The sequence below is a fragment of the Hyperoodon ampullatus genome (assembly GCF_949752795.1).
Source record: "Hyperoodon ampullatus genome assembly, chromosome: 6".
Lineage (NCBI taxonomy): Eukaryota > Metazoa > Chordata > Mammalia > Artiodactyla > Ziphiidae > Hyperoodon > Hyperoodon ampullatus.
Genome location: NC_136919.1, coordinates 53061473 through 53082477, shown reverse-complemented (window position 1 = coordinate 53082477; position 21005 = coordinate 53061473).

Sequence of the window (21005 nt, the reverse complement as noted above, 5' to 3'; positions counted from 1 at the left end):
CTGTATTAGAAAAGGCAATGGGGATTATCAAGGTAGAAAATTGGCTCACGGAGGTCTTCTATCTGTCCCTGCCTCTCTTTCATCATTGTGGCTAACACCACTTGTTTCTGTTTTCAGCGATAAACACTCAGCCCCTTTAGAGGGGCTGAGTGTACATTCTCTATCTTGGAAAGTGGGGTCTAAGAGCACAGAGACTCCAAAGTTCTGACAGTCAGTTATTTCATGCCACCTTAGAACTTTGTGGAGATGGGTCTAAAAGTAGTGGTAATGGTAAGCTGTTAGGGCTTCCCTGGTGGCACAATGGTTAAGAATCCGCCTGCCAATGCAGGGGACACAGGTTCAAGCCCTAGTCCGGGAAGATCCCACATGCCACGGAGCAACTAAGCCCGTGTGCCACAACTGCTGAGCCTGCGTGCTACAACTACTGAAGCCTGTGTGCCTACAGCCCATGCTCTGCAACAAGAGAAGCCACTGCAATGAGAAGCCCGCGCACCGCGAAGAAGAGTAGCCCCTGCTCGCTGCAACTAGAGAAAGCCCGCACGCAGCAATGAAGACCCAATGAAGCCAAAAATAAATAAATTAAATAAATAAATTTATAAAAAAAGAAAAAACTAAGCTGTTAGCTTCTCTTACTCAGCCAAATCATTTCCCCATCAACTCCAGTATCAACATTGTGATCTCTGAAACTAAAATGCAAGAGATAGAGCAGCAAAACTTACATTCCATTTCCTAATAGGGTTACAATCCTGAAGCTCTATCTCTTCTAACCTTCCTTATTCAAAGACAGCAACCATATTTACCCTTTTCATACCCTTTATCTGTTTTCCCTGGGCCATGTCCTTTTGGTATTTTCCAGAACTTAAGCACTTAGAAGCCAATGTTTTACCAAGTCCCAAGTTTTACCACCTCATGACAATTATTCCAGAAAGGGAAATGTATAATATAAAAAAGCACAAGAGGAGATTATTAAAGTTTCTTCTTCCCCTGACACTGAAAGGTTTTACACTCTAGCCCTAAGGAAGGGGATGTGTTATTCCATATTTTAAGGAAGATCCCTTGTGTCTCCTCTAAAAAGAGAGTTGAGAAATTCATGGAGGATGTTTATAATGAATAGAGATTCTTCCACTTTTAGCAGATTTGTCTGCCTGGGGTTAGAGAAAGACCATCCAAAGAGAGCAATTAATTCTTCCTTATCTCTGCTTCCTTACCAACTTACCTAATTTCATCTTTGGAAGAATATGATTGATGCACATGGCCTTCTCAGTGCAGTTAATTTGAGGGATCATGGGGAAGTATGGGGAGCACAATAGCCAGAGGAGAGCCTGGGTGGAATTCCCACACCCACTCCGCTCTCCACAAATACCCACAGAACCACACCCTACTGAGAGCTTGTCCTTGTAAGAATATCAAGGCTTCATGAGCATATACAGATCCCTGAAGGACCCTCTCACCATTCTGCATGTGTTGCTGCATGGGAGATTCCAAGTAAAGCAATATTGCAAATGTGATTTATTATAATCCTTTATATGTCTGGGATTTTATAGCACTTCCACACATACTTCAATTATGTTGTTTATGTCTCTGTATTGAAGTTATTTTATTGCATATATCTTTCCCACCTTATTTTCTATAAAGTCCAGGAGGGAAAGACATTAGTTTATGTTTTGTTTGTTTTAATTTTTCAATCTGTGTGTCCCTATCCATTCAACAAACATTCAGTTAGCAAGTTCTACAGGACAAACACTGAGCTAAAAGATAAATAAAATATGATCTCTTCCTTCTAGAATCTCATACTGGTGAGCCATTTGGGTACTTACTATGTGCCAGAGGCATGACTGTTTTTCAATTAAATATTTATTTACCTTAAGGAGGAAATATTTTATCCCATTTTACATTATAGAAACTAAGAATTAAAGAGAATTCCAACCAAGTGCTTTCTGGAAGAAATCTTAGTTAAGAATGGAATGCTTGAAAAGAGAAATCTAAAAATCCATCAACTATATAGAAAAGGATAAAGTAGATTCAGAAGGGTTAAAATATAGACCAAAAAAGAAAAATCCAAAGAAAATATCAAGAGAAAAATGAGCCTAAATGGGTTATGTGAAGTTCTTGCTTTACTTAACATGCTATCAAGGTGGTAAGTTGGCAGATATAAAGCTTTTCTGAGAGACACATGTCTAGTAATTAAGCAAGAACCTTGGTGTATAGGCCTATTTAACCCAGATCTATGGTGTAATTATCTGTTCCAAAGTTGTGAAATGAAATGAGATATTTCTCAAAATCTTTATCCTTGTCTTTAGACAATGTTTTCACACCATGTAAATAAGTAGCCACAGAGATATCTCCCTTTATTTCCTGTGTAACTAATTGACATGTATTTGAGCAAAGAATTATACTTATTTTACATCTTAGTAATAAAACAGGAAATTATGAATGCCATTTATTTCATTTCTACTACTATTATTCAGTGATGGTACCATACCAAAAATGTATATCTTCAAAGCTTGATACTTCAGAACTCTTTGCATTGTCCAGAGATTTAAGACTAAAGATCAATTAAATGTCCTTTTTTTGAAAAGTCAGTATTAATGCCACTGATTCATCCTAAATTATGACAGACAGTATGAGGTCTTTCTTTGTTATTTTGGAGCTGGTATCTCTTAAGAATAAGAATATTGTTTTCATATATTTATATATGTTAGTTTTATAGAACTATTAAAGTGTAAGATTCTTTACAGCTTTCCCCTTTTTTCATTCATCTTTTTTTCTGTCACTTCCCCCATAATTGCTCCCCTTTATTAATATGCACTGTGTTGAAAGCAGCAAGTTAAGTATACAACTTTTACCTCTTTACCTTCTACTTGTGTGCGATCAGTAAAGTTTCTCTGCCCTTTGCCAAGGTGGCACTAGGATGAAGGAAAAAGAGCACAATCTAAATTTAACTCACCTGAGTCCAAATCTAATTTTGGCATTTTCTGTCTGTAAGACTTTATGCAAATTATTTAAACGTATGAGCCTCAGATTTTTTTAAACTTCCAAAGTGAATAATGTCACTATCCTCTAAGTGTTTTGTGAGAAATTTATGAAACTTCCTGACCTACCATCAGAACATGTAGTTGTTAAGTGAATGCTACCTCCCTCCTTTTCCTTAGACCTCACTCCTGAGCCAATGTATCTGCTTTTTAAAGGGCCAATGAATAGGGGCTCATGCCCTCTACTACTTAGAGAAACAAAGGATATTCTGGACCACTAGGGGATTTAGGACTTGTGCTCAGCTTTTACCTAGCCTGAGTTCTTTTAAGTCGAAGTTGACCCTGATCTTGGATGTGAGACAATGTATTTAAAAGCATCAGAGAATTTGGCCATCAGTATTTGTCAGTTGAATCTAAAATAACCACCACGAGATTCTGTAGAAAGGGGATTCTACTAGCTCTCTGAATTTAGGGAAGAAACATAGTCAATCTGTACAGTTTCCTAATTAGTAAAATGAGATATTAGGTGATATCAAGCAGGGCATGATGGAAACCCATGGCACTGCTGCTCCCTCCAGAGCCTCGAATAGAAATATCTGATGCACTACAAAGCTCCTTCCTTCTGGGACAGGGCCTCAAAATTCTGTTTAACACAGCTCTTGTGTTGGGGATATGTTGATTGTTATTTGTCAGTGCTTGGGTTATATATTTCTTTAGCTGCCTTCCAATTTTTAATTGCACATTCTATGATTATTATTATGAGACCCATTTGTTTTACTGTATTAGAGTTACATCCTCAAGGGTCAATCAAGTGCATATGTCTTTTTGTCCCAGGCTACTGTGCTTTTTTATTCTTCTGTTTGCTCTATAAATATAAAGATTATTAGCCTAAAGCAGCCAACATTTGGGGAATGGTTGCCAAAAAATCATGACTAGTTTTGTAATCAATGATCTATAGTCCTTCTTCTGGCAGTAATTAGACACAGCAATACATGCTTATGGAAAAAATAAAACCATGTCTTATAAAGAGGAGAAAATGCTTATTTTTTCCTCTATAGGATGATATCATTCAAATAACTGAAACAGTGGCATCAAATCACTGTGATATAAAATTTAACAAGCATAAGGACTGCTTAGAATTCATCCTTGCTATGTGCCCTCTATAGTTTGTAACCTTCTCATTTAAGCTATCTTTCTATTGAACTTTCTTAAGTTGTAGTTTTGGGATCAGAATCATCAGAAGGGGTCAATATTGGGTTCCCACAGTTTAGTCCTGGCTTGTTTCTATCCAGTGTACAGTTCCATGGATTTTGACGACTATCACATGTGTCCACCATGACAGTATCATAAAAAATACTCTCACTGCCTTAAAATGTTTTCATGCTTCAGCTACTCCCCCACCCCTGCCAACCTCTGGGAAGCACTGATATTTTTCATTGCCTCTATAGTTTTGCTTTCCAGAATGTCAAATATTTGGAATCGTGTAGTGTACAGCCTTTTCAGACTATCTTCTTTAACTTACCAATATTCATTTCAAGTTCTTCTATATCTTTTCATGACTTGATATATCATTGCTTTTGATCAGAAAAATGTTCCATTGCATGGATATACCATAGTGTTGATGCATTCACCTACTGAAGGACATCTTGGTTGCTTCAATTTAAGCAATTATGATTAAGTCTCCTATAAAAATTTGTGATCAGGTTTTTTTGGATATATAACTTTTCAAATAAGTTGGATAAATACCTAAGATTACAATTGCTAGATCATATGATAGAATTACATCTGGTTTTGTAAGAAACTAGCAAATTGTCTTCCAAAGTGGCTGTGCCATTGTGTATTTCCACTAGCAATGAATGAAAGTTCTTGCTGCTCTACATTCTTGTCACCATTTGGTATTGACAGGTTTTAGATTTTAGCCATCCTAATAGGTATGTAGTGGTATCTCATTTTGTCTCAATTTACAGCTCTCTAATAACAACTGATGCTAAGCATCTTTTCATAAGCTTATTTACCATCTGTATATCTTCTTTACTGAAGTGTCTAGTCAGATCTTACACTTTTTTTTTTTTTTTTTTGCGGTACGCGGGCCTCTCACTGTTGTGGCCTCTCCCGTTGCGGAGCACAGGCTCCGGACGCGCAGGCTCAGCGGCCATGACTCACAGGCCCAACTGCTCCGTGGCATGTGGGATCTTCCCGGACCGGGGCACAAACCTACGTCCCCTGCATCAGCAGGCGGACTCTCAACCACTGCGCCACCAGGGAAGCCCTTACACTTTTTTTTTAAGTTGGGTTATTTGTTTCCTTATTATTAAGTTTTAAACATTCTTTGTATATATTGGATACCAAATTCTTTATCAACTAAATAGTAGCAAATATTTTCTCCCAGTCTGTGCCTTGTCCTTTCATTCTTTTAACAGTGCTTTTGCATAGCAGAAGGTTTTAATTTTAACAAACTCCAACTTATCATTTTTTCTTTCATGAATTTTATGTTTTATGTTGTACCTGAAAATGAATCACCGAACTGAAGGTTACCTAGATATTCTCCTGTGTTATTTTCTAAAAGTTGTATATATTTTTTAATTAAGTTGATGTATTTCTAGTTAACTTTTGAGAAAGGTGTGAAATCTTTGCCTTGATTCTTTTATTTTAGTAACATTACTTTTTTTCTTGGCTAGTCTGGATAGAGTATTATTAATTTTATTTATCTTTTCAAAGAACTTGATTTTGATTTTGTTGAGTTTCTGTACAGTATTCCTATTTTCAATTTTATTTATTTCTTCTCCAATTTGTACAATTTCTCTGTTTGCTGCAGGTATAATTTTCTTTTTCTTTCATGTTCTAAGATAGGAGCTTAGGTTGTTGGTTTTAGAGATTTCATCTTTTCCAATAAATGTAATGCTATAAATTTCCTTCTAATAACTGTTTTTGCTGCATTCTACAACTTTTGATGAGTTCTATTTCCATTTTCATTTAATTCAATTAAAAAATTCTCTTGGGACTTCTTCTTTGACTCACATGTTATTTAGAACTATGTTGTTTAATCTCAAAATGTTGGGGGGTTTTCTCACTATCTTTCTGGTTTTGATTTCTAGTTTAATTCCATTATGGCTTGAAAAAAATACTTTGTATGATTTCTGTTTTTAAATTTGTTAAGATATTTTTTTCTTGACTTATAATATGGTTTGTCTTATAGGATATTCCATGTGAGCTTGAGAGGAATGTATATTCTATTGTTTTTGGATTGAGTACTCTATAAATATCTATTATATCAAGTTAATTGATAGTGATTTTTGGGTCAAGTGTGTCCTTGCATATTTGCTACCTGCTGAATCTATCAACTACTGAAATAAGGGTGTGTGTGAAAGTATCCAACCATAGTAGCAGATCTGTCTACTTCTCCTTGCAGTTCCATCAGTTTTTGTCTCTTGTATTTCAGGTTTCTGTTATTAGGCACATGTGTGTTAAGGATTGTTATGTCTTCTTGGAGAATTGAGCCCTTTATTATTATGTAATACCCCTCTTTATTTCTGATAATTTTCCTTGTTCTGAAATGTGCCCTGTCTGGAATTAATACAGCTTCCTTCAATTTCTTTTGATTTTTATTAGCATGATATATCTTTCTCCATCCTTTGAATTTTGACCTAAATGTGTCTTTTAATTTTTTTTCAATCTGACAAACTCCATCTTTTAATTGGTATGTTTGGATCCTTCACATTTAAAGTGATTATTTGTATACCTGGATTAACATCTACTATGTTTGTGACTATTGTCTAATCAGTGCAATTGCTCTTGGTTTATTTTTATATTTTCTTGTCTTTTACTGCCTCCTCTGATTTTGGTTGAGCATTGTGTATGACTGCATTTCTCTCCTCTCTTAGCATAGCAATTACACTTCTTAACAAAAATTTTTAGTGGTGTCCTAAGGGTTTGCAATATATTTTAAATGAATCTAAGGACACTTTCAAGTAACATTATATTATTTCACAGATATCCAGGTATTTGTAAAAGAGTATTATTCCCAATTCTTCCCTTCTTCCCCTTATAATATTGCTGTCATTTATTTCCCTTATTCATATACTAAAATCACACAATACATTTTGCTGTTATTACTCTATAAAAATAATTACTTTCAAAAATCTCTTAGATCAATTAAGAATAAGGAAAACAAAAGATTTTATTTTTACCTTCATTTATTCCTTCTCTGGTGCACTTCCTTCTTTTATGTAGATATAAGTTTCTATATCCTTTTCCTTCTTCTTGAAGAATTTCTTTTAACATGTTTACAGATCATGTTGTTGATGATGAATTTCCTCAATTTTTGTTTGTCTGAGAAAGTCTTTCTCTTTCACTTTTGAAGGTTGATTTCACTGTAGAATTTGAGTGTAGTGGGTTTTGTTTTTTCTTTCCATACTTTAAGTATTTCACTCCAATTTCTTCTTGCTTGCATGGTTTCTGATGAGAACTCCACTATAACTCTTGAGAACTCCACTATAACTCTTTTCTTTGTTCCTCTATAGGTAGGGTGTTTTATTCCTCTGGCTACATTCAAGATTTTCTCTTTGTCTTTGGTTTTCTGTATTTTGAGTAGGATATGCCTTAGTGTAGGGTTTGTTGTTGTTGTTGTTGTTATTTATTCGGTTTGGGTTTTATTTATTTAAAAAAGCAAGATATAATGCATTGGGTAATAGGAACTGAGATAAATAGACCATCAGTGTTAAGATTTATGTTAATCTGGCTAGGAGTTTGGCTCTGTTTGATATTTTCTGTCGTGTGGACGATAGAGGCTTCCTCTAGTGTCTTTGTCTCCCGTTATCTTTGGGTTTTCATAAGAGCAGTCTCTTAAGTAGAGTCTGTTCCTTGCAGCTCCTTCATCTGTAATCCACTGCTATTATACTGGAACCCTGATGATATGGTGGTGAGGTTGGGGGAGGGGAAGCATAATCTAATTTTGTAATTCAGTCTTTATCTTTTAGTGGGCCTACATCTTTCACAAATGTTTCTTAGCTTTACCCTTCACCACCTTAGATGAGAGAGAAAGGACAGAGGGGGCTGGATTTGGGTATCTGCCCTTCTCTTAGGTTGGGTAAAGTCTTTTATGGTAAAGTCTTTTCTCTTGGAGGGAGTCCTTTGTTTTTGATATCTCTCTGGGCTTACTGCAAATGCTTTTTAATTACCCTGTCAGAAATGCAAGTGGAGTTTCCTTGACTATTCACTGTGAGAACCTGGTAGAGTTCTTTGAGTTAAAACTCATAAAAGTGTGGGGTTTCCTCTAAGACTGGGCCTTAGGAGTTTCTCACTTTCAAGCCAGTCTATACTCAGCCCCCAGCAATTAGTGAAAATTACCATATGTTTCTATCAGTTTATGTCTCCAGAAGCTTTTGCTTCAAGTAAACTTATCTTGGCTCTGTTTCTCTGTATTTGTCTATCTTTCCAGATTTCTCGGGGGGAGTTTGTCTTATGGTATCAATTCCCTTAAAGATCCATTGATTTTCAGTTTGTTCAGCTTTTTATTGTTTTAAGGATGGAAGTGATTTTTAAGCTTTTTATATGTCACATTTGAAACCAGAAATCTGTTGGAATTCATTTTTGATAGAGTGTCTAGTACTCCAACAGCTAGTTCTGTACTTTTTGGATTAATGTCCATCATTAGAAATTTGGTTACAGTATGTACATCATATACATCCACATCATGAACTGTTATGCAGTTTTTTCAAAATTAAGAATTAGGATATTTCTAATTACTGTATAGGAAAAAGAAAAGAGATTTCCAGGGTGTATTGTTTTGTGAAAAATAATGTCCAGAAAATTATGTAATAAGTGACCATTTATGTAAAATCAGTGGGAAATATTTCATGTTTGCTTGTATAAGAATAAATAATTTTGAAGAGAAATCCAAGAAAATATTACAAATAGTTATATATAGTAAGCAAAGGTAAGATGATGAGAAAGAATGGACAGAGGAAGAGGTGGGAATTATCAACATATACCATTTTAAGCAGTATCTTTATTTTTGGATGCTATGATTGTATTTCTCCCCCCACACACACACACATACACATTCACACGAGTAACATTCCCTCAGATGTTTCTTTTTTTACTTTCATTTATAAACTTTAGGAAAGTTAACATTGGTTTATACAGTTAATAATAATAAGGAAAATATCCTACTGAATATGAGGCTTTTGATATTCCTTATCATCTTGTACCTATGAAACCTTATGCCCCATAATCTACTATCTACTTGGTCAGGCCTGAATTAGAGATACCTGAATACTTTAGATTTTTTAAGGATGTGGGCATATTTTAATTTTATTGTAGATGGATCTGGGAGAGCCACTTCCAGTTAGCATTTTGGATGCTACCTCTTATTTCAGAGTTTCTTTGTTTTGTCTTGTTTGCCAAATATCAGAACTTTTTAGGCCAGGATATAGAATTGGAAACCCCATATCTGACATAACACTTTGAGGTTAGATCCATTTTATAGTAATTGCACCCTCAGTAAACAATGAGAAGAGTCATGTCTTATTCCAGACATGAAAACAAATGAGGTTTAACAAGTTATCAAAATAATTTAAAGATGCCCTAGTCTATTTTTTTTCCATCCTTAAGGTTCTCAGTCCAACCATGAGTGAATTTGGTTCTGGATCTTAGGTCAAAGGTAAAAAAGGAGAAGGAAGTGGTCCACAGGGGTCATTGTGAGAATATTTTTTAAACAGAAAGTTTCCTAAAACTGTGGAAATAGTTTCAGATAAGAAAAAGTTAGAGGCACCATGCAAGTTCTTCCATTATCAAATCCCCTGCAACCCCAGATTGCCACATGGCTCAACAGTGTCTACTTACAACCTAAAGTGGGAATGACACGTAATTTTCATCTCAGGTGTCAAATTAAATACATCATTAGTGCCACTACTAGCAGTGTTGAGAAAGATATTGATACAACATCTTGATTTTAAGATACATAAAGTCAAAGTGCTGTGATCCATCAGTGTATCTGGTAATAGGTGCAAGGAGGGAGAGTGGTGGAACAAAAGCAAGACATCTGCCAACTCCAGGAGGGTTTGCAACTCTGGGAAGCCCAACCTCATCAACTATTTATAAATATTAGAAATATTTGCTAAATACAATATAAACAATTAATTAATATAAAGAGTGTAAAGACTAACCAACATTCATTGAGCAGTAACTATGTTCCAGGCACTGTGCTAAGGAATTCACAAGCATTAACTCATCTAATGATTACCATAACCCTAGGAAATATTGTCCCCATCTAGTTTATCCACAGTGACCATTATTTTCTCTTTAATATACCAGACCCAGAAGTCCTTTGCATTCAAAACCATTTCTTACAGGAAAGAAGTAACTATAATAGTAAGTGAGAATCCTGCTTAAGGCATAACTGATCTTGAAATACATATGAAAATAACTAACCTAGGTTTCAATAAGTTTACCAAATTCGTTGTGTAACATTTTCCAAGTATTTGAAATATCCAGCCTACTTTGGTGGGGTTTAAGAAATGTTCACGATTTTTATACATTCTGAAGTAGTTTTACAATATTTTCTAAGTAACTTTTAATAAGAAATTTTAAGCTAAATCTTTTCACTACAATATTGGTTTAAATAATATTTGTTGTGATGGAAAAAATCAACAGATTAAATAACTAAATAGAAGCAAAGAAAGAGGAGGCAAAAAGCTAAATATGCAGGAAAAGTGTCTCAAAATCTGCAATATAATATGCATATCTACCCTTGGTTGTTTAAAAGAATTCCCACTATAGCCTTTATTCCACTGAAAAGGGTAAGTATTATGACATAGGACAGGTGGTGCGTTAACATCTTTGATCATACTATAAACTTAATTTCCATTGCAGAAAAAACTATTGGAAATGTAATGAAAACATAATGAAGTCAACGTTCTTGCTTACCAAGTGGGATTTTGCAGCACAGTTAATTGGATGTCAGTGTGAAATGTTGACAGACAGAGAACAGAATGGAGGGGGAGACTTAAAGAGAGAATGATTTTATCTAAGCATTTATATTTGCAAAAGTAGCTTTAACCATCTGGATATTTGCAATCACATAGATAAAACATATAGCTGGATGAGCTTTTAGGTTTTCATCTACATTTCCCTGTGTCCTCTCCAGGGCTTAGACAAAAATGGACACTCAATAGGCGCTCAGTAAATACTCACTGATTAATATTTGCTATTCTGTACGAAAAATCATAGGTTCTCTCTCTGTTGGATATTGGGATATAAAACGTCAGCCAGCTTTCTTCTTTTCATTTCTTTTACATGTTTGAAAAGATTGGGGCTTTCATCAGTTTTTTAAAGTTTTATTTATTATAATTCACATACATACAATTCACCACTTAAAGTATACAATTCAGTGTTTTCTTATTCTATTCACAACCGTCACTACTGCAATCTAATTTACAAACATTTTGGTTCCCACAAAAGAAATCCCATACATGCTAGCAGTTAACCTTGATTTTTCCCATGCCCACCTCTGCCAGTCCTAAGCAACCACTAATCTACTTTCTGTCTGTATACATTTGCCTATTTTTGATGTTTCATATGAATGGAATCACAAAATATGTGACCTTTGTGACTGCCTTCTTTCAGTTAGCATAATATTTTCAATGTTCCTCCATGTTTTAACATGTATTATCTATTCGTATTGCCAAATAATATTTCACTGCATGAATATACCACATTTGATTTATCCATTCATCAGTTGATAGACATTTGGTTGTTTCCACCTTGGGACTATTGTAGATAATGCTGCTCTGAATATTGACCTACAAGTTTTGTGTGGGTATTTGTTTTCATTTCTCTTGGATATTTACTCGGGAGTACAATTGCTGAGTCATATGATAACTCTCCATTTAACCTCTTGAGGAACTACTATCTAAGCATTTATATTTGCAAAAGTGGCTACACCATTTTAAAATCCAGAAGTGGCTACACCATTTTAAAATCCCACCAGGAATGTATGAGGGTTCCAGTTTCTCCAGTATTACAGGCCTCCTGCACCTGGAGGAGAGCTTTTTCCCTACAAGTGGAGGCTGAGTCAGAGAAAAGAGACCCAGTACACCAGGCCTGCTCTGCTTGTCTGAAATTAGAACTTCTATAAAATGGAGCTGGTGGAGGATGAGAAAGGCCAGCAGCCTGCTCCTTCTGGGGTGAAACCATAGGCCCAGGCTGGGAGCTGGCAAGAAAGGGAACCCCTGTCTTCTTGGTGGTACACATTGGGAGTAGAACTCTTGCAGCACAGAGAGATGAAGGGAAAGAGTGGCCCAAATGCCACAGACTCTCCCTAGTCTTACCAAGATTCAGTAAATTTTCTTGAATAAATGATTCTCCAGTCTCTATATATCTTTAGGACAATTCCGAAGACTTGGAATGATTGTTTTCTGTATATATTATGTTCACCAGTTAAATTGTTCTGATGTGAAGAATGTCTGTGAGGTCTTTGTTCCTCTGTTCTAGAAGCTTCCCCCCATTTCACTTTTTTAAATCACTTTCTCTTCCTCTGATACTTTTTGACTTGAAGTAGTTTCTCTGAACTTGGTGACTGATACTCAATTAGCTATCAAATATACTGTTTATGCATCACTGACATTTCATAAGAAACAGTAGAGGCCAGTCAACAGTCAATATAGCATCATATAGCAAGTGGAATTATTCTTCAAAATGAAGGTAAATAAAGACATTTTCAGATAAAAGAAAAGATCATTTTTTTTGTCAGCATACTGACACTTCAATAAATGATAAGTTTTTCAGGCTGAAAGGAAATAGCAGTTGGAAATTCTGAACTTTTGTAATGAATGAAGACCATTGGAAATAGGAAATACATAGCAAGTGGTTAAGACTATATATTCACTGCTTTAAAACACATATGACTATGTTAAGCAAAACTTACAGCATTATCTTGAGAGCTTAGAGAGTGTGTAGATGTGATACATATGACAGCAATTGCATGAAGTGTGGATTGGAGGTAAATGGACCTACAAAATCGCAAGGCTTTTACATTTTTATGAGAAGTTCTACAATATTAACTCTAAATGGACTATGAGGACTTAGCAATACATAGTGTAAATCCTAGTGAAAAGACAAAAATATTAATGCAAAGAAATGTAACTTAAAAACCAAGTGATAAATAAAAAATCTGAAAACATCCAAGTAATCAAAAATAAGATAAGAAAGAGGAAAGAGAAACAATAAACAGAGAGGACAAACATAAACTAAATAAAAGTTTATAAACCTAAATCCAATTATATTAATATTACATTATATATTAACAGAATGAACACACAAAAATAGAGTATCAGAATGGATAAAAATGCAAAGTCCAAACACATGCTGTCTATAAGATTGCATTTTCAACACAATGACACATGGAGGTTGAAAATAAATGGGTGGAAAAATATAGCATAGAAATTGTAAGCATAAGAAGATTAGAATAGCTATATTAATATTAACTAAAGTAGACTTCAAGACAAAGTAGATTGTATTATTAAAGCAAAAGAGGGATATTTCTTAACAATTAAATGGTTAATTTGTCAGAAAGATGAGACAATATATATTGCCTAGTAAGAGAATTTCAAAATGCATGAAGAAATGTTTGACAGAAATAAATGAAGAAATAGATAATCCAAGAGTCAGGCTAGGAAAATCTTTTCTTTCCACAATTAATAGAACTCTGCACAGAAAGACCAGTAATGATATAGAGGACCTAAACCACTCTGTTAACCACCATGAATCAATAGCCATAGAACACTGTACTCAACAACTACACAAGATGCACTTTTTGAAGCACACATGGCATATTCACAAGATAGACACTATATGGTAAGCCACAAATCTAAGTAAACTTAAATACTGACACCACAGTATGTTTTCTAACTATGATACCATTAAATTTAAGTTCAATGACAACAGGTTTACAAAACCCTAAGTATTTGTAAATTAAAGTATACAGTTCTTTTTTTAATTAAAATTATTTTTTAATTTTAAATTAAAATTTTTTTTAATTTTTAATTTTATATTGGAGTATCATTGACTAACAATGTTGTGTTAGTTTCAGATGTACAGCAAAGTGATCCAGTTATACATATACAAGTATCTATTCTTTTTCAAATTCTTTTCCCATTTAGGTTATTATAGAATATTGAGCAGAGTTCCCTGTGCTATACAGTAGGTCCTTGTTGGTTATCTATTTTAAATGCAGCAGTGTGTACATGTCAATCCCAAACTCCCAATCTATCCCTCTTCCACCTCCCCACCCCGTAACCATAAGTTCATCCACTAAGTCTGTGAGTCTGTTTCTGTTTGGTAAATAAGTTCATTTGTATCTTTTTTTTTTTTTTAGATTCTGCATATAAGCAATATCATATGATAGTTGTCTTTCTCTGTCTGACTTAATTCACTTAGTATGATAATCTTCAGGTCCATCCATGTTGCTGCAAATGGCATTACTGCATTCTTTTTAATGGCTGGATAATATTCCATTGAATTTATGTACCACATCTTATTTATCCATTCATCTGTCAATGGATATGTAGGTTGCTTCCATGTCTTGACTATTGTAAACAGTGCTGCAGTGAACATTGGGATGCATGTATCCTTTCAAACCATGGTTTTTCCCAAATATATGCCCAGGAGTGGGATTGCTGGATCATATGATAGCTCTATTTTTAGTTTTTTAAGGAACCTCCATTCTGTTCTCCATAATGGTTACACCAATTTACATTCTCACCAACAGTGTAGGAGGGCTCCCTTTTCTCCACACCCTTTCCAGCATTTATTGGTTGTAGATTTTTGATGATAGCCATTCTGACTGGTGTGAGGTGATATCTCATTGTAGTCTGATTTGCATTTCTCTAATAATTAGTACTATCGAGCATTTTTTCATGTGCCTCTTGGCCATATCTATGTCTTCTTTGGAGAAATGTCTATTTAGATCTTCTGCCAATTTATTGACTGGGTTGTTTGTTTTCTTGATATTGAGCCACATGAGCTGTTTGTAAATCTTGGAGACTAATCCAGTGTTGGTCACATTGTTTGCAAATACTTTCTCCCATTCTATGGGCTGTCTTTTTGTTGTGTTTATGGTTTCCCTTGATATGCAAAAGCTTTTGAGTTTAATTAGGTCCCATTTGTTTATTTTTGTTTTTATTTCCATTACTCCAGGAGATGGATTGAAAAAGATATTGCTGTGATTTATGTCAGGGAGTGTTCTGGCTATGTTTTCCTTTAAGAGTTTTATAATATCTGGTCTTACATTTAGGTCTTTAATTCATTTTGAGTTTATTTTTGGGTGTGGTGTTAAAGAATGTTCTAATTTCATTTTTTTTTAATCTGTAGCTGTCCAGTTTTCCCAGCACCATTTATTGAAGAGGCTGCCTTTTCTCCATTGTATAGTCTTGCCTCCTCTGTCGTAAATTAATTGACCATAGGTGTGCGGGTTTATTTCTGGGCTCTCCTGTTCCATTGATCTATATTTCTGTTTCTGTGCCAGTACCTTACTGTTTCGATGACTGTAGCTTTGTAGCATAGTCTGAAGTCAGGGAGCCTGATTCCTTCAGCTCTGTTTTTCTTTCTCAAGATTGCTTTGTCTATTCAGGGTCTTTTGTGTCTCCATACAAATTTTAAGATTTTTTTGTTCTAATTCTGTGAAAAATGCCATTGGTAATTTGATAGGGATTGCATTGAATCTGTAGATTGCCTTGGGTAGTATAGTCATTTTGACAATATTGATTCTTCTAATCCAAGAAAACAGTATATCTTTCGATCTGTTTGTCTCATCTTTGATTTCTTTCATCAGCGTCTTATAGTTTTCAGAGTACAGGTCTTGCCTCCTTAGGTAGGTTTATTCCTAGGTATTTTATTCCTTTTGATGTGGTGGTAAATGGGATGGTTTCTTAAATTTCTCTTTCTGAACTTCCATTGTTAGTGTATAGAAGTGCAAGAGATTTCTGCATATTAATTTGGTATCCTGCAACTTTACCAAATTCATTGATGAGCTCTAGTAGTTTCCTGGTAGCATCTTTGGGATTTTCTATGTATAGTGTCATATCATCTGCAAACAGTGACAGTTGAACTTCTTTTCCAACTTGGATTTCTTTTATTTCTTTTTCTTCTCTGATTGCCATGGCTGGGACTTCCAAAATCATGTTGAATAAAAGTGGTGAGAGTGGACATCCTTGTCTTGTTCCTAATCTTAGAGGAAATGCTTTCAATTTTTCACCATTGAGAATGATGTTTGCTGTGGGTTTGTCGTATACAGCCTTTATTATGTTGAGGTATGTTCCCTCTATGCCCACTTTCTGGAGAGTTTTCATCATAAATGGGTGTTGAATTTTGTCAAAAGCTTTTTCTGCCTCTATTGAGATGATCATATGGTTTTTATTCTTCAATTTGTTGATGTGGTTCATTTGCAGATATTTAAAAATTCATGCATCCCTGGGATAAATCCCACTTGATCATGGTGTATGATCCTTTTAATGTATTGTGGAATTTGGTTTGCTAGTATTTTGTTGAGGATTTCTGTGTCTATGTTCATCCGTGATATTGGCCTGTAATTTTCTTTTTTGTGTTATTTTTTTCTGGTTGTGATATCAGGGTGATGGTAGGCTCATAAAAGGAGTTTGGAGGTGTTCCTTCTACTAACTTTGGGTTTTGTTTGTTCTTCTTTCTCTAGTTGCTTTAGGTGTAAAGTTAGGTTATTTGAGGTTTTTCTTGTTTCCTGAGGTAAGATTGTATTTCTATACACTTCCCTCTTAGAACTGCTTTTGCTGCACCCCATAGGTTTTGGATTGTTGTGCTCTCATTTTCATTTGTCTCTAGGTATTTTTTAATTTACTCTTTGATTTCTTCAATTTCTCCAGATCCATTGGCTGTTTAGTAGCATGTTGTTTAGCCTCCATGTACTTGTGGGGTTTTTTTAACAGTATTTTCCTTGTAGTTGTTTTCTAATATCATAGTATTTTGGTCAGAAAGGATGCTTGATATAATTTCAATTTTCTTAAATTTACTGAGGCTCACTTTGTGGCCCAGCATGTGATCAACTCTGGAGAACTATTGATATGTATGTTGTTTTTTTTTTTAAGTTTTTATTGATTGATTGATTGATTGATTGGCTGCATTGGGTCTTTGTTGCTGTGCATGGACTTCCTCTAGTTGCGGTGAGCAGGGGCTACTCTTTGTTGCGGTGTGTGGGCTTCTCATTGTGGTGGCTTCTCTTTGTTGCGGAGCACAGGCTCTAGGCACGCGGTCTTCAGTAGTTGTGGCACATGGGCTCAGTAGCTGTGGCTCATGGGCTCTACAGCGCAGGCTCAGTAGTTGTGGCACACAGGCTTAGTTGCTCCATGGCATGTGGGATCTTCCTGGACCAGGGCTCGACCCAGTGTCCCCTGCATTGGCAGGCGGATTCTTAACCACTGCACCACCAGGGAAGTCCCTGATATGTGTTCTTATTGCCTTTCTGCTAATTGTTTTGGGTATGTGTTTGTAGGTCTTTTTTCTTCCCTTCCTCTTTTGTTCTTTTCTCTCATGATTTGATAGCTAACTTTAGTGTTGTGTTTGGATTCCTTTTTCTTTTTTTTGTGTGTGTATCTATTGCAGATTTTAGGTTTGTGGTTACCATGAGGTTTTGATACAGCAGTCTATAAACAAGAGTGTTTTAAGTTGCTGGTCTTTTAATTTCAAATGCGTTTCCAATATCCTGCATTTGTGCTCTCGTCTTCTCACAATTGCTGGTTTTTATATCATATTTGTGTGCAGATGATTTCCTACCTTTACTGTATGTTTGCCTTTACTGGTGAGCTTTTCCATTCATAAATTTCTTGTTTCTAGTTGTGGCCTTTTCTTTTCCACCTAGAGAAGTTCCTTTAGCATTTGTTGCAAAGCTGAACTGGTGGTGCTGAATTTTCTTAGCTTTTCCTTTGCTGTAAAGCTTTTGATTTCTCTGTTGAATCTGAATGAGAGCCTTGCTGGGTAGAGTATTTTTGGTTGTAGGTTCTTCTCTTTCATCACTTTAAATATTTTGTGCCACTCCCTTCTGGCCCGCAGTTTCTGCTGAGATATCAGCTGATAATCTTATGGGAGTTCCCTTGTACATTATTTGTTGCTTTACCCTTGTTGGTTTTAACATTTTTCCTTTATCTTTAATTTTTGTCAATTTGATTACTCTGTGTCTCAGCATGTTTATCCCTGGGTTTATCCTTCCTGGGACTCTCTGTACTTCCTGGACTTGGGTGACTGTTTCCTTTCCCATGTTAGGGAAGTTTTCAGCTATTATCTCTTCCAGTATTTACTCAAGTCCTTTCTCTCTCTCTTCTCCTCTGGGACCCCTATAATGTGAATGTTGGTGCTTAATGTTGTCCCAGAGGTCTCTTATACTGTCCTCATTTCTTTTCATTCTTTTTTCTTTGTTCTGTTCCACAGTAGTGATTTCCATCAATCTGTCTTCCAGCTCCCTTACCCATACTTCTGCCTCAGTTATTCTGCTGTTGACGCCTTCTAGTGTATTTTTCATTTCAGCTATTGTATTGTTTATCTCTGTTTGTTCTTCAGTTCTTCTAGGTCTTTGTTAAACATTTCTTATATCTTCTCAATCTGTGCCTCCATGCTTTTTCTGAGATCTTGGATCTTCTTTGCTATCATTACTCTGAATTCTTTCTCAGGTAGATTGCCTATCTCCACTTCACTTAGTTGTTTTTCTGGGGTTTTATCTTATTTCTTCATCTGGGACACATTCCTTTGCCATCTCATTTTTTCTACATTTCTGTGATTGTGGTTTCCTTTCTGCAGGCTGCAGGGTTATAGTTCTTCTTGCTTCTGCTGTCGGGCCCCTAGTGGATGAGGCTGTCTAAGAGCCTTGTGCAGGCTTCCTAGTGGGAAGAGTGGTACCTGCCCATTGGTGGGTGGAGCTGTGTCTTATCCCTCTGGTGGGCAGGGCCGGGTCAGGGGGTGTTTTTATCATGGGGAAGCTGTTTATTCAGGAAGACTTTAAGCAGGCTGTATGCTGATGGGTGGGGCTGTGTTCCCACCCTGTTGGTTGTTTGGCCTGAGGTGTCCCAGCACTGGAGCCTACAGTCTGTCGGGTGGAGCCAGGTCTTGGGGAGAAAATGGTGGCCTCCAGGAAGGCCTATGCCAATGAATACTCCCCAGAACTACCACTGCCAGTGTCTTTGTCCCCACCATGAGCCGCAACTGACCCCTGCCTCTGCAGGAGACCTCCAATATTAGCAGGTAGGTCTGGCCGAGTGTCTTATGAGGTCACTGCTACTTTCTGTGGCTCCTGGTGCACACGAGACCTTGTGTGCGCTCTCCAAGAGTGGAGTTTCTGTTTCCCCCAGTCCTGTGAAATACGGCAATCAAACCCCACTGGCCTTCAAACACTGCTGGCCTTCACATGCTCCAGGCGCTCCTCCTCCTGTTGCCAGAACCCCAGGCTGGGGAGTCTGACATGGGGCTTAGAACTTTCACTCCTGTGGGAGAACTTCTGTGGTATAATTAGTTTCTAGTTTGTGGGTTGCCCACCCGGCAGGTATTGCGCCCCTCCTGCTGTATCTATCTTTGTGGCTTCTTCTTTGTCTCTGAATGTAGGGTATCTTTATTAGTAGGTTCCAGCACTTTTTTGTCAATGGTTGTTCAGCAGTTAGTTGTGATTTTGGTATTTTCGTAAGAAGAGATGAGTTCACGTCCTCTACTCCACCATCTTGTCTCCTCTGTCCAAACTATACACTTCTAAATAAACCATGGGTCAAAGAAGAATTCACACAAGAAATTTTAAAATATTTTTAAGTGATGATTGATTGAGAATAAAAATACAACATTAAAAGTTACAGAATGCAGCTAAAGTACTTAGCAAAAAATTTATAGCTTTAAGTCTTTATATGAGAAAAGAAAAAAGATCTAAGTTTCCACTATAAATGCTCCAAAAATAGAGCAAAGAAACCCAAAATGGTGAAAGAAAATAATAAAGAGCAGAAACCAACAAAATAGAAAACAAAAGTCATAGCCTGCATAATGCTATTACCATATACCCACAAAGACATTATAAAACAAAAGAAAATCACAAACCAAAATTCCTCAGGCATATCAGTGCAAAATTCCTTAACAACATATTAGCAATGAAGACATTAAGATCACATAATAAAGGGAGACTTGAATGCCAAGAATACATGTAGTTAAGGAATAGATGGTGATTTAAAGTAACTCCATTGTCCTCTTTTCTGATGGATCCTAGGCTGGTGGAGAGTATCTATGGTAGAAAGGTTGATGTGTTTCCACAAGCTATTAAGATAGATAGTGATTGTGAAAAATGAAATATTGGATATATTCTTAATGGGAGGCATTTAATGTGGGAAATTGGAAACTAGAAATTTTGAGGTTCTAGAGGAAAGCGTAGAGGAGAATCAGGGAAATTGTGATAGGGTTTGTTGTAAGGTCATAATTAAATAAAAATTCTGCTAGATTTCCTTCTAGTGGGTCCAGCCTTGCTTACCTGAAGTCAGATATTCAAGAAACTAAATTTGAAGCTTTCTTATGGACAGGATATATGTTTTAACCTAAGCACACAGACTAGCATGAAGTAAGCATTTAAATAGATACATAGTAAACAGAAGAACATCACTGATATTTGCTTGAATTTTTCCCACATTATGACTTTCAGGAACCTGAGTGTATGAAAGAAAGTAACATAAAGTGGATATTTCAAAGTACAGATCTTCATCAACTTAGGATGGGGTTTCAATGAACCCATCCATCCTAAGTTAAAAATATCAGAAGTCAAAAATGCAGTTAATACACCTAGCCCAGCAAACATTGCAGCTTAGCTTAGCCTATCTTAAACATGCTCAGAACACTTCCATTAGCCTACATGGGGTAAAATCACCTCACACAGCCTATTTTATCCTAGCGTTAAACAGATCATGGAATTTATTGAATACTATACTGAAAGTTAAAAACAGAATGGTTGTAAGTGTGTTAGAAGTTCACCCTCATAATCTGTGGCTGTTATAG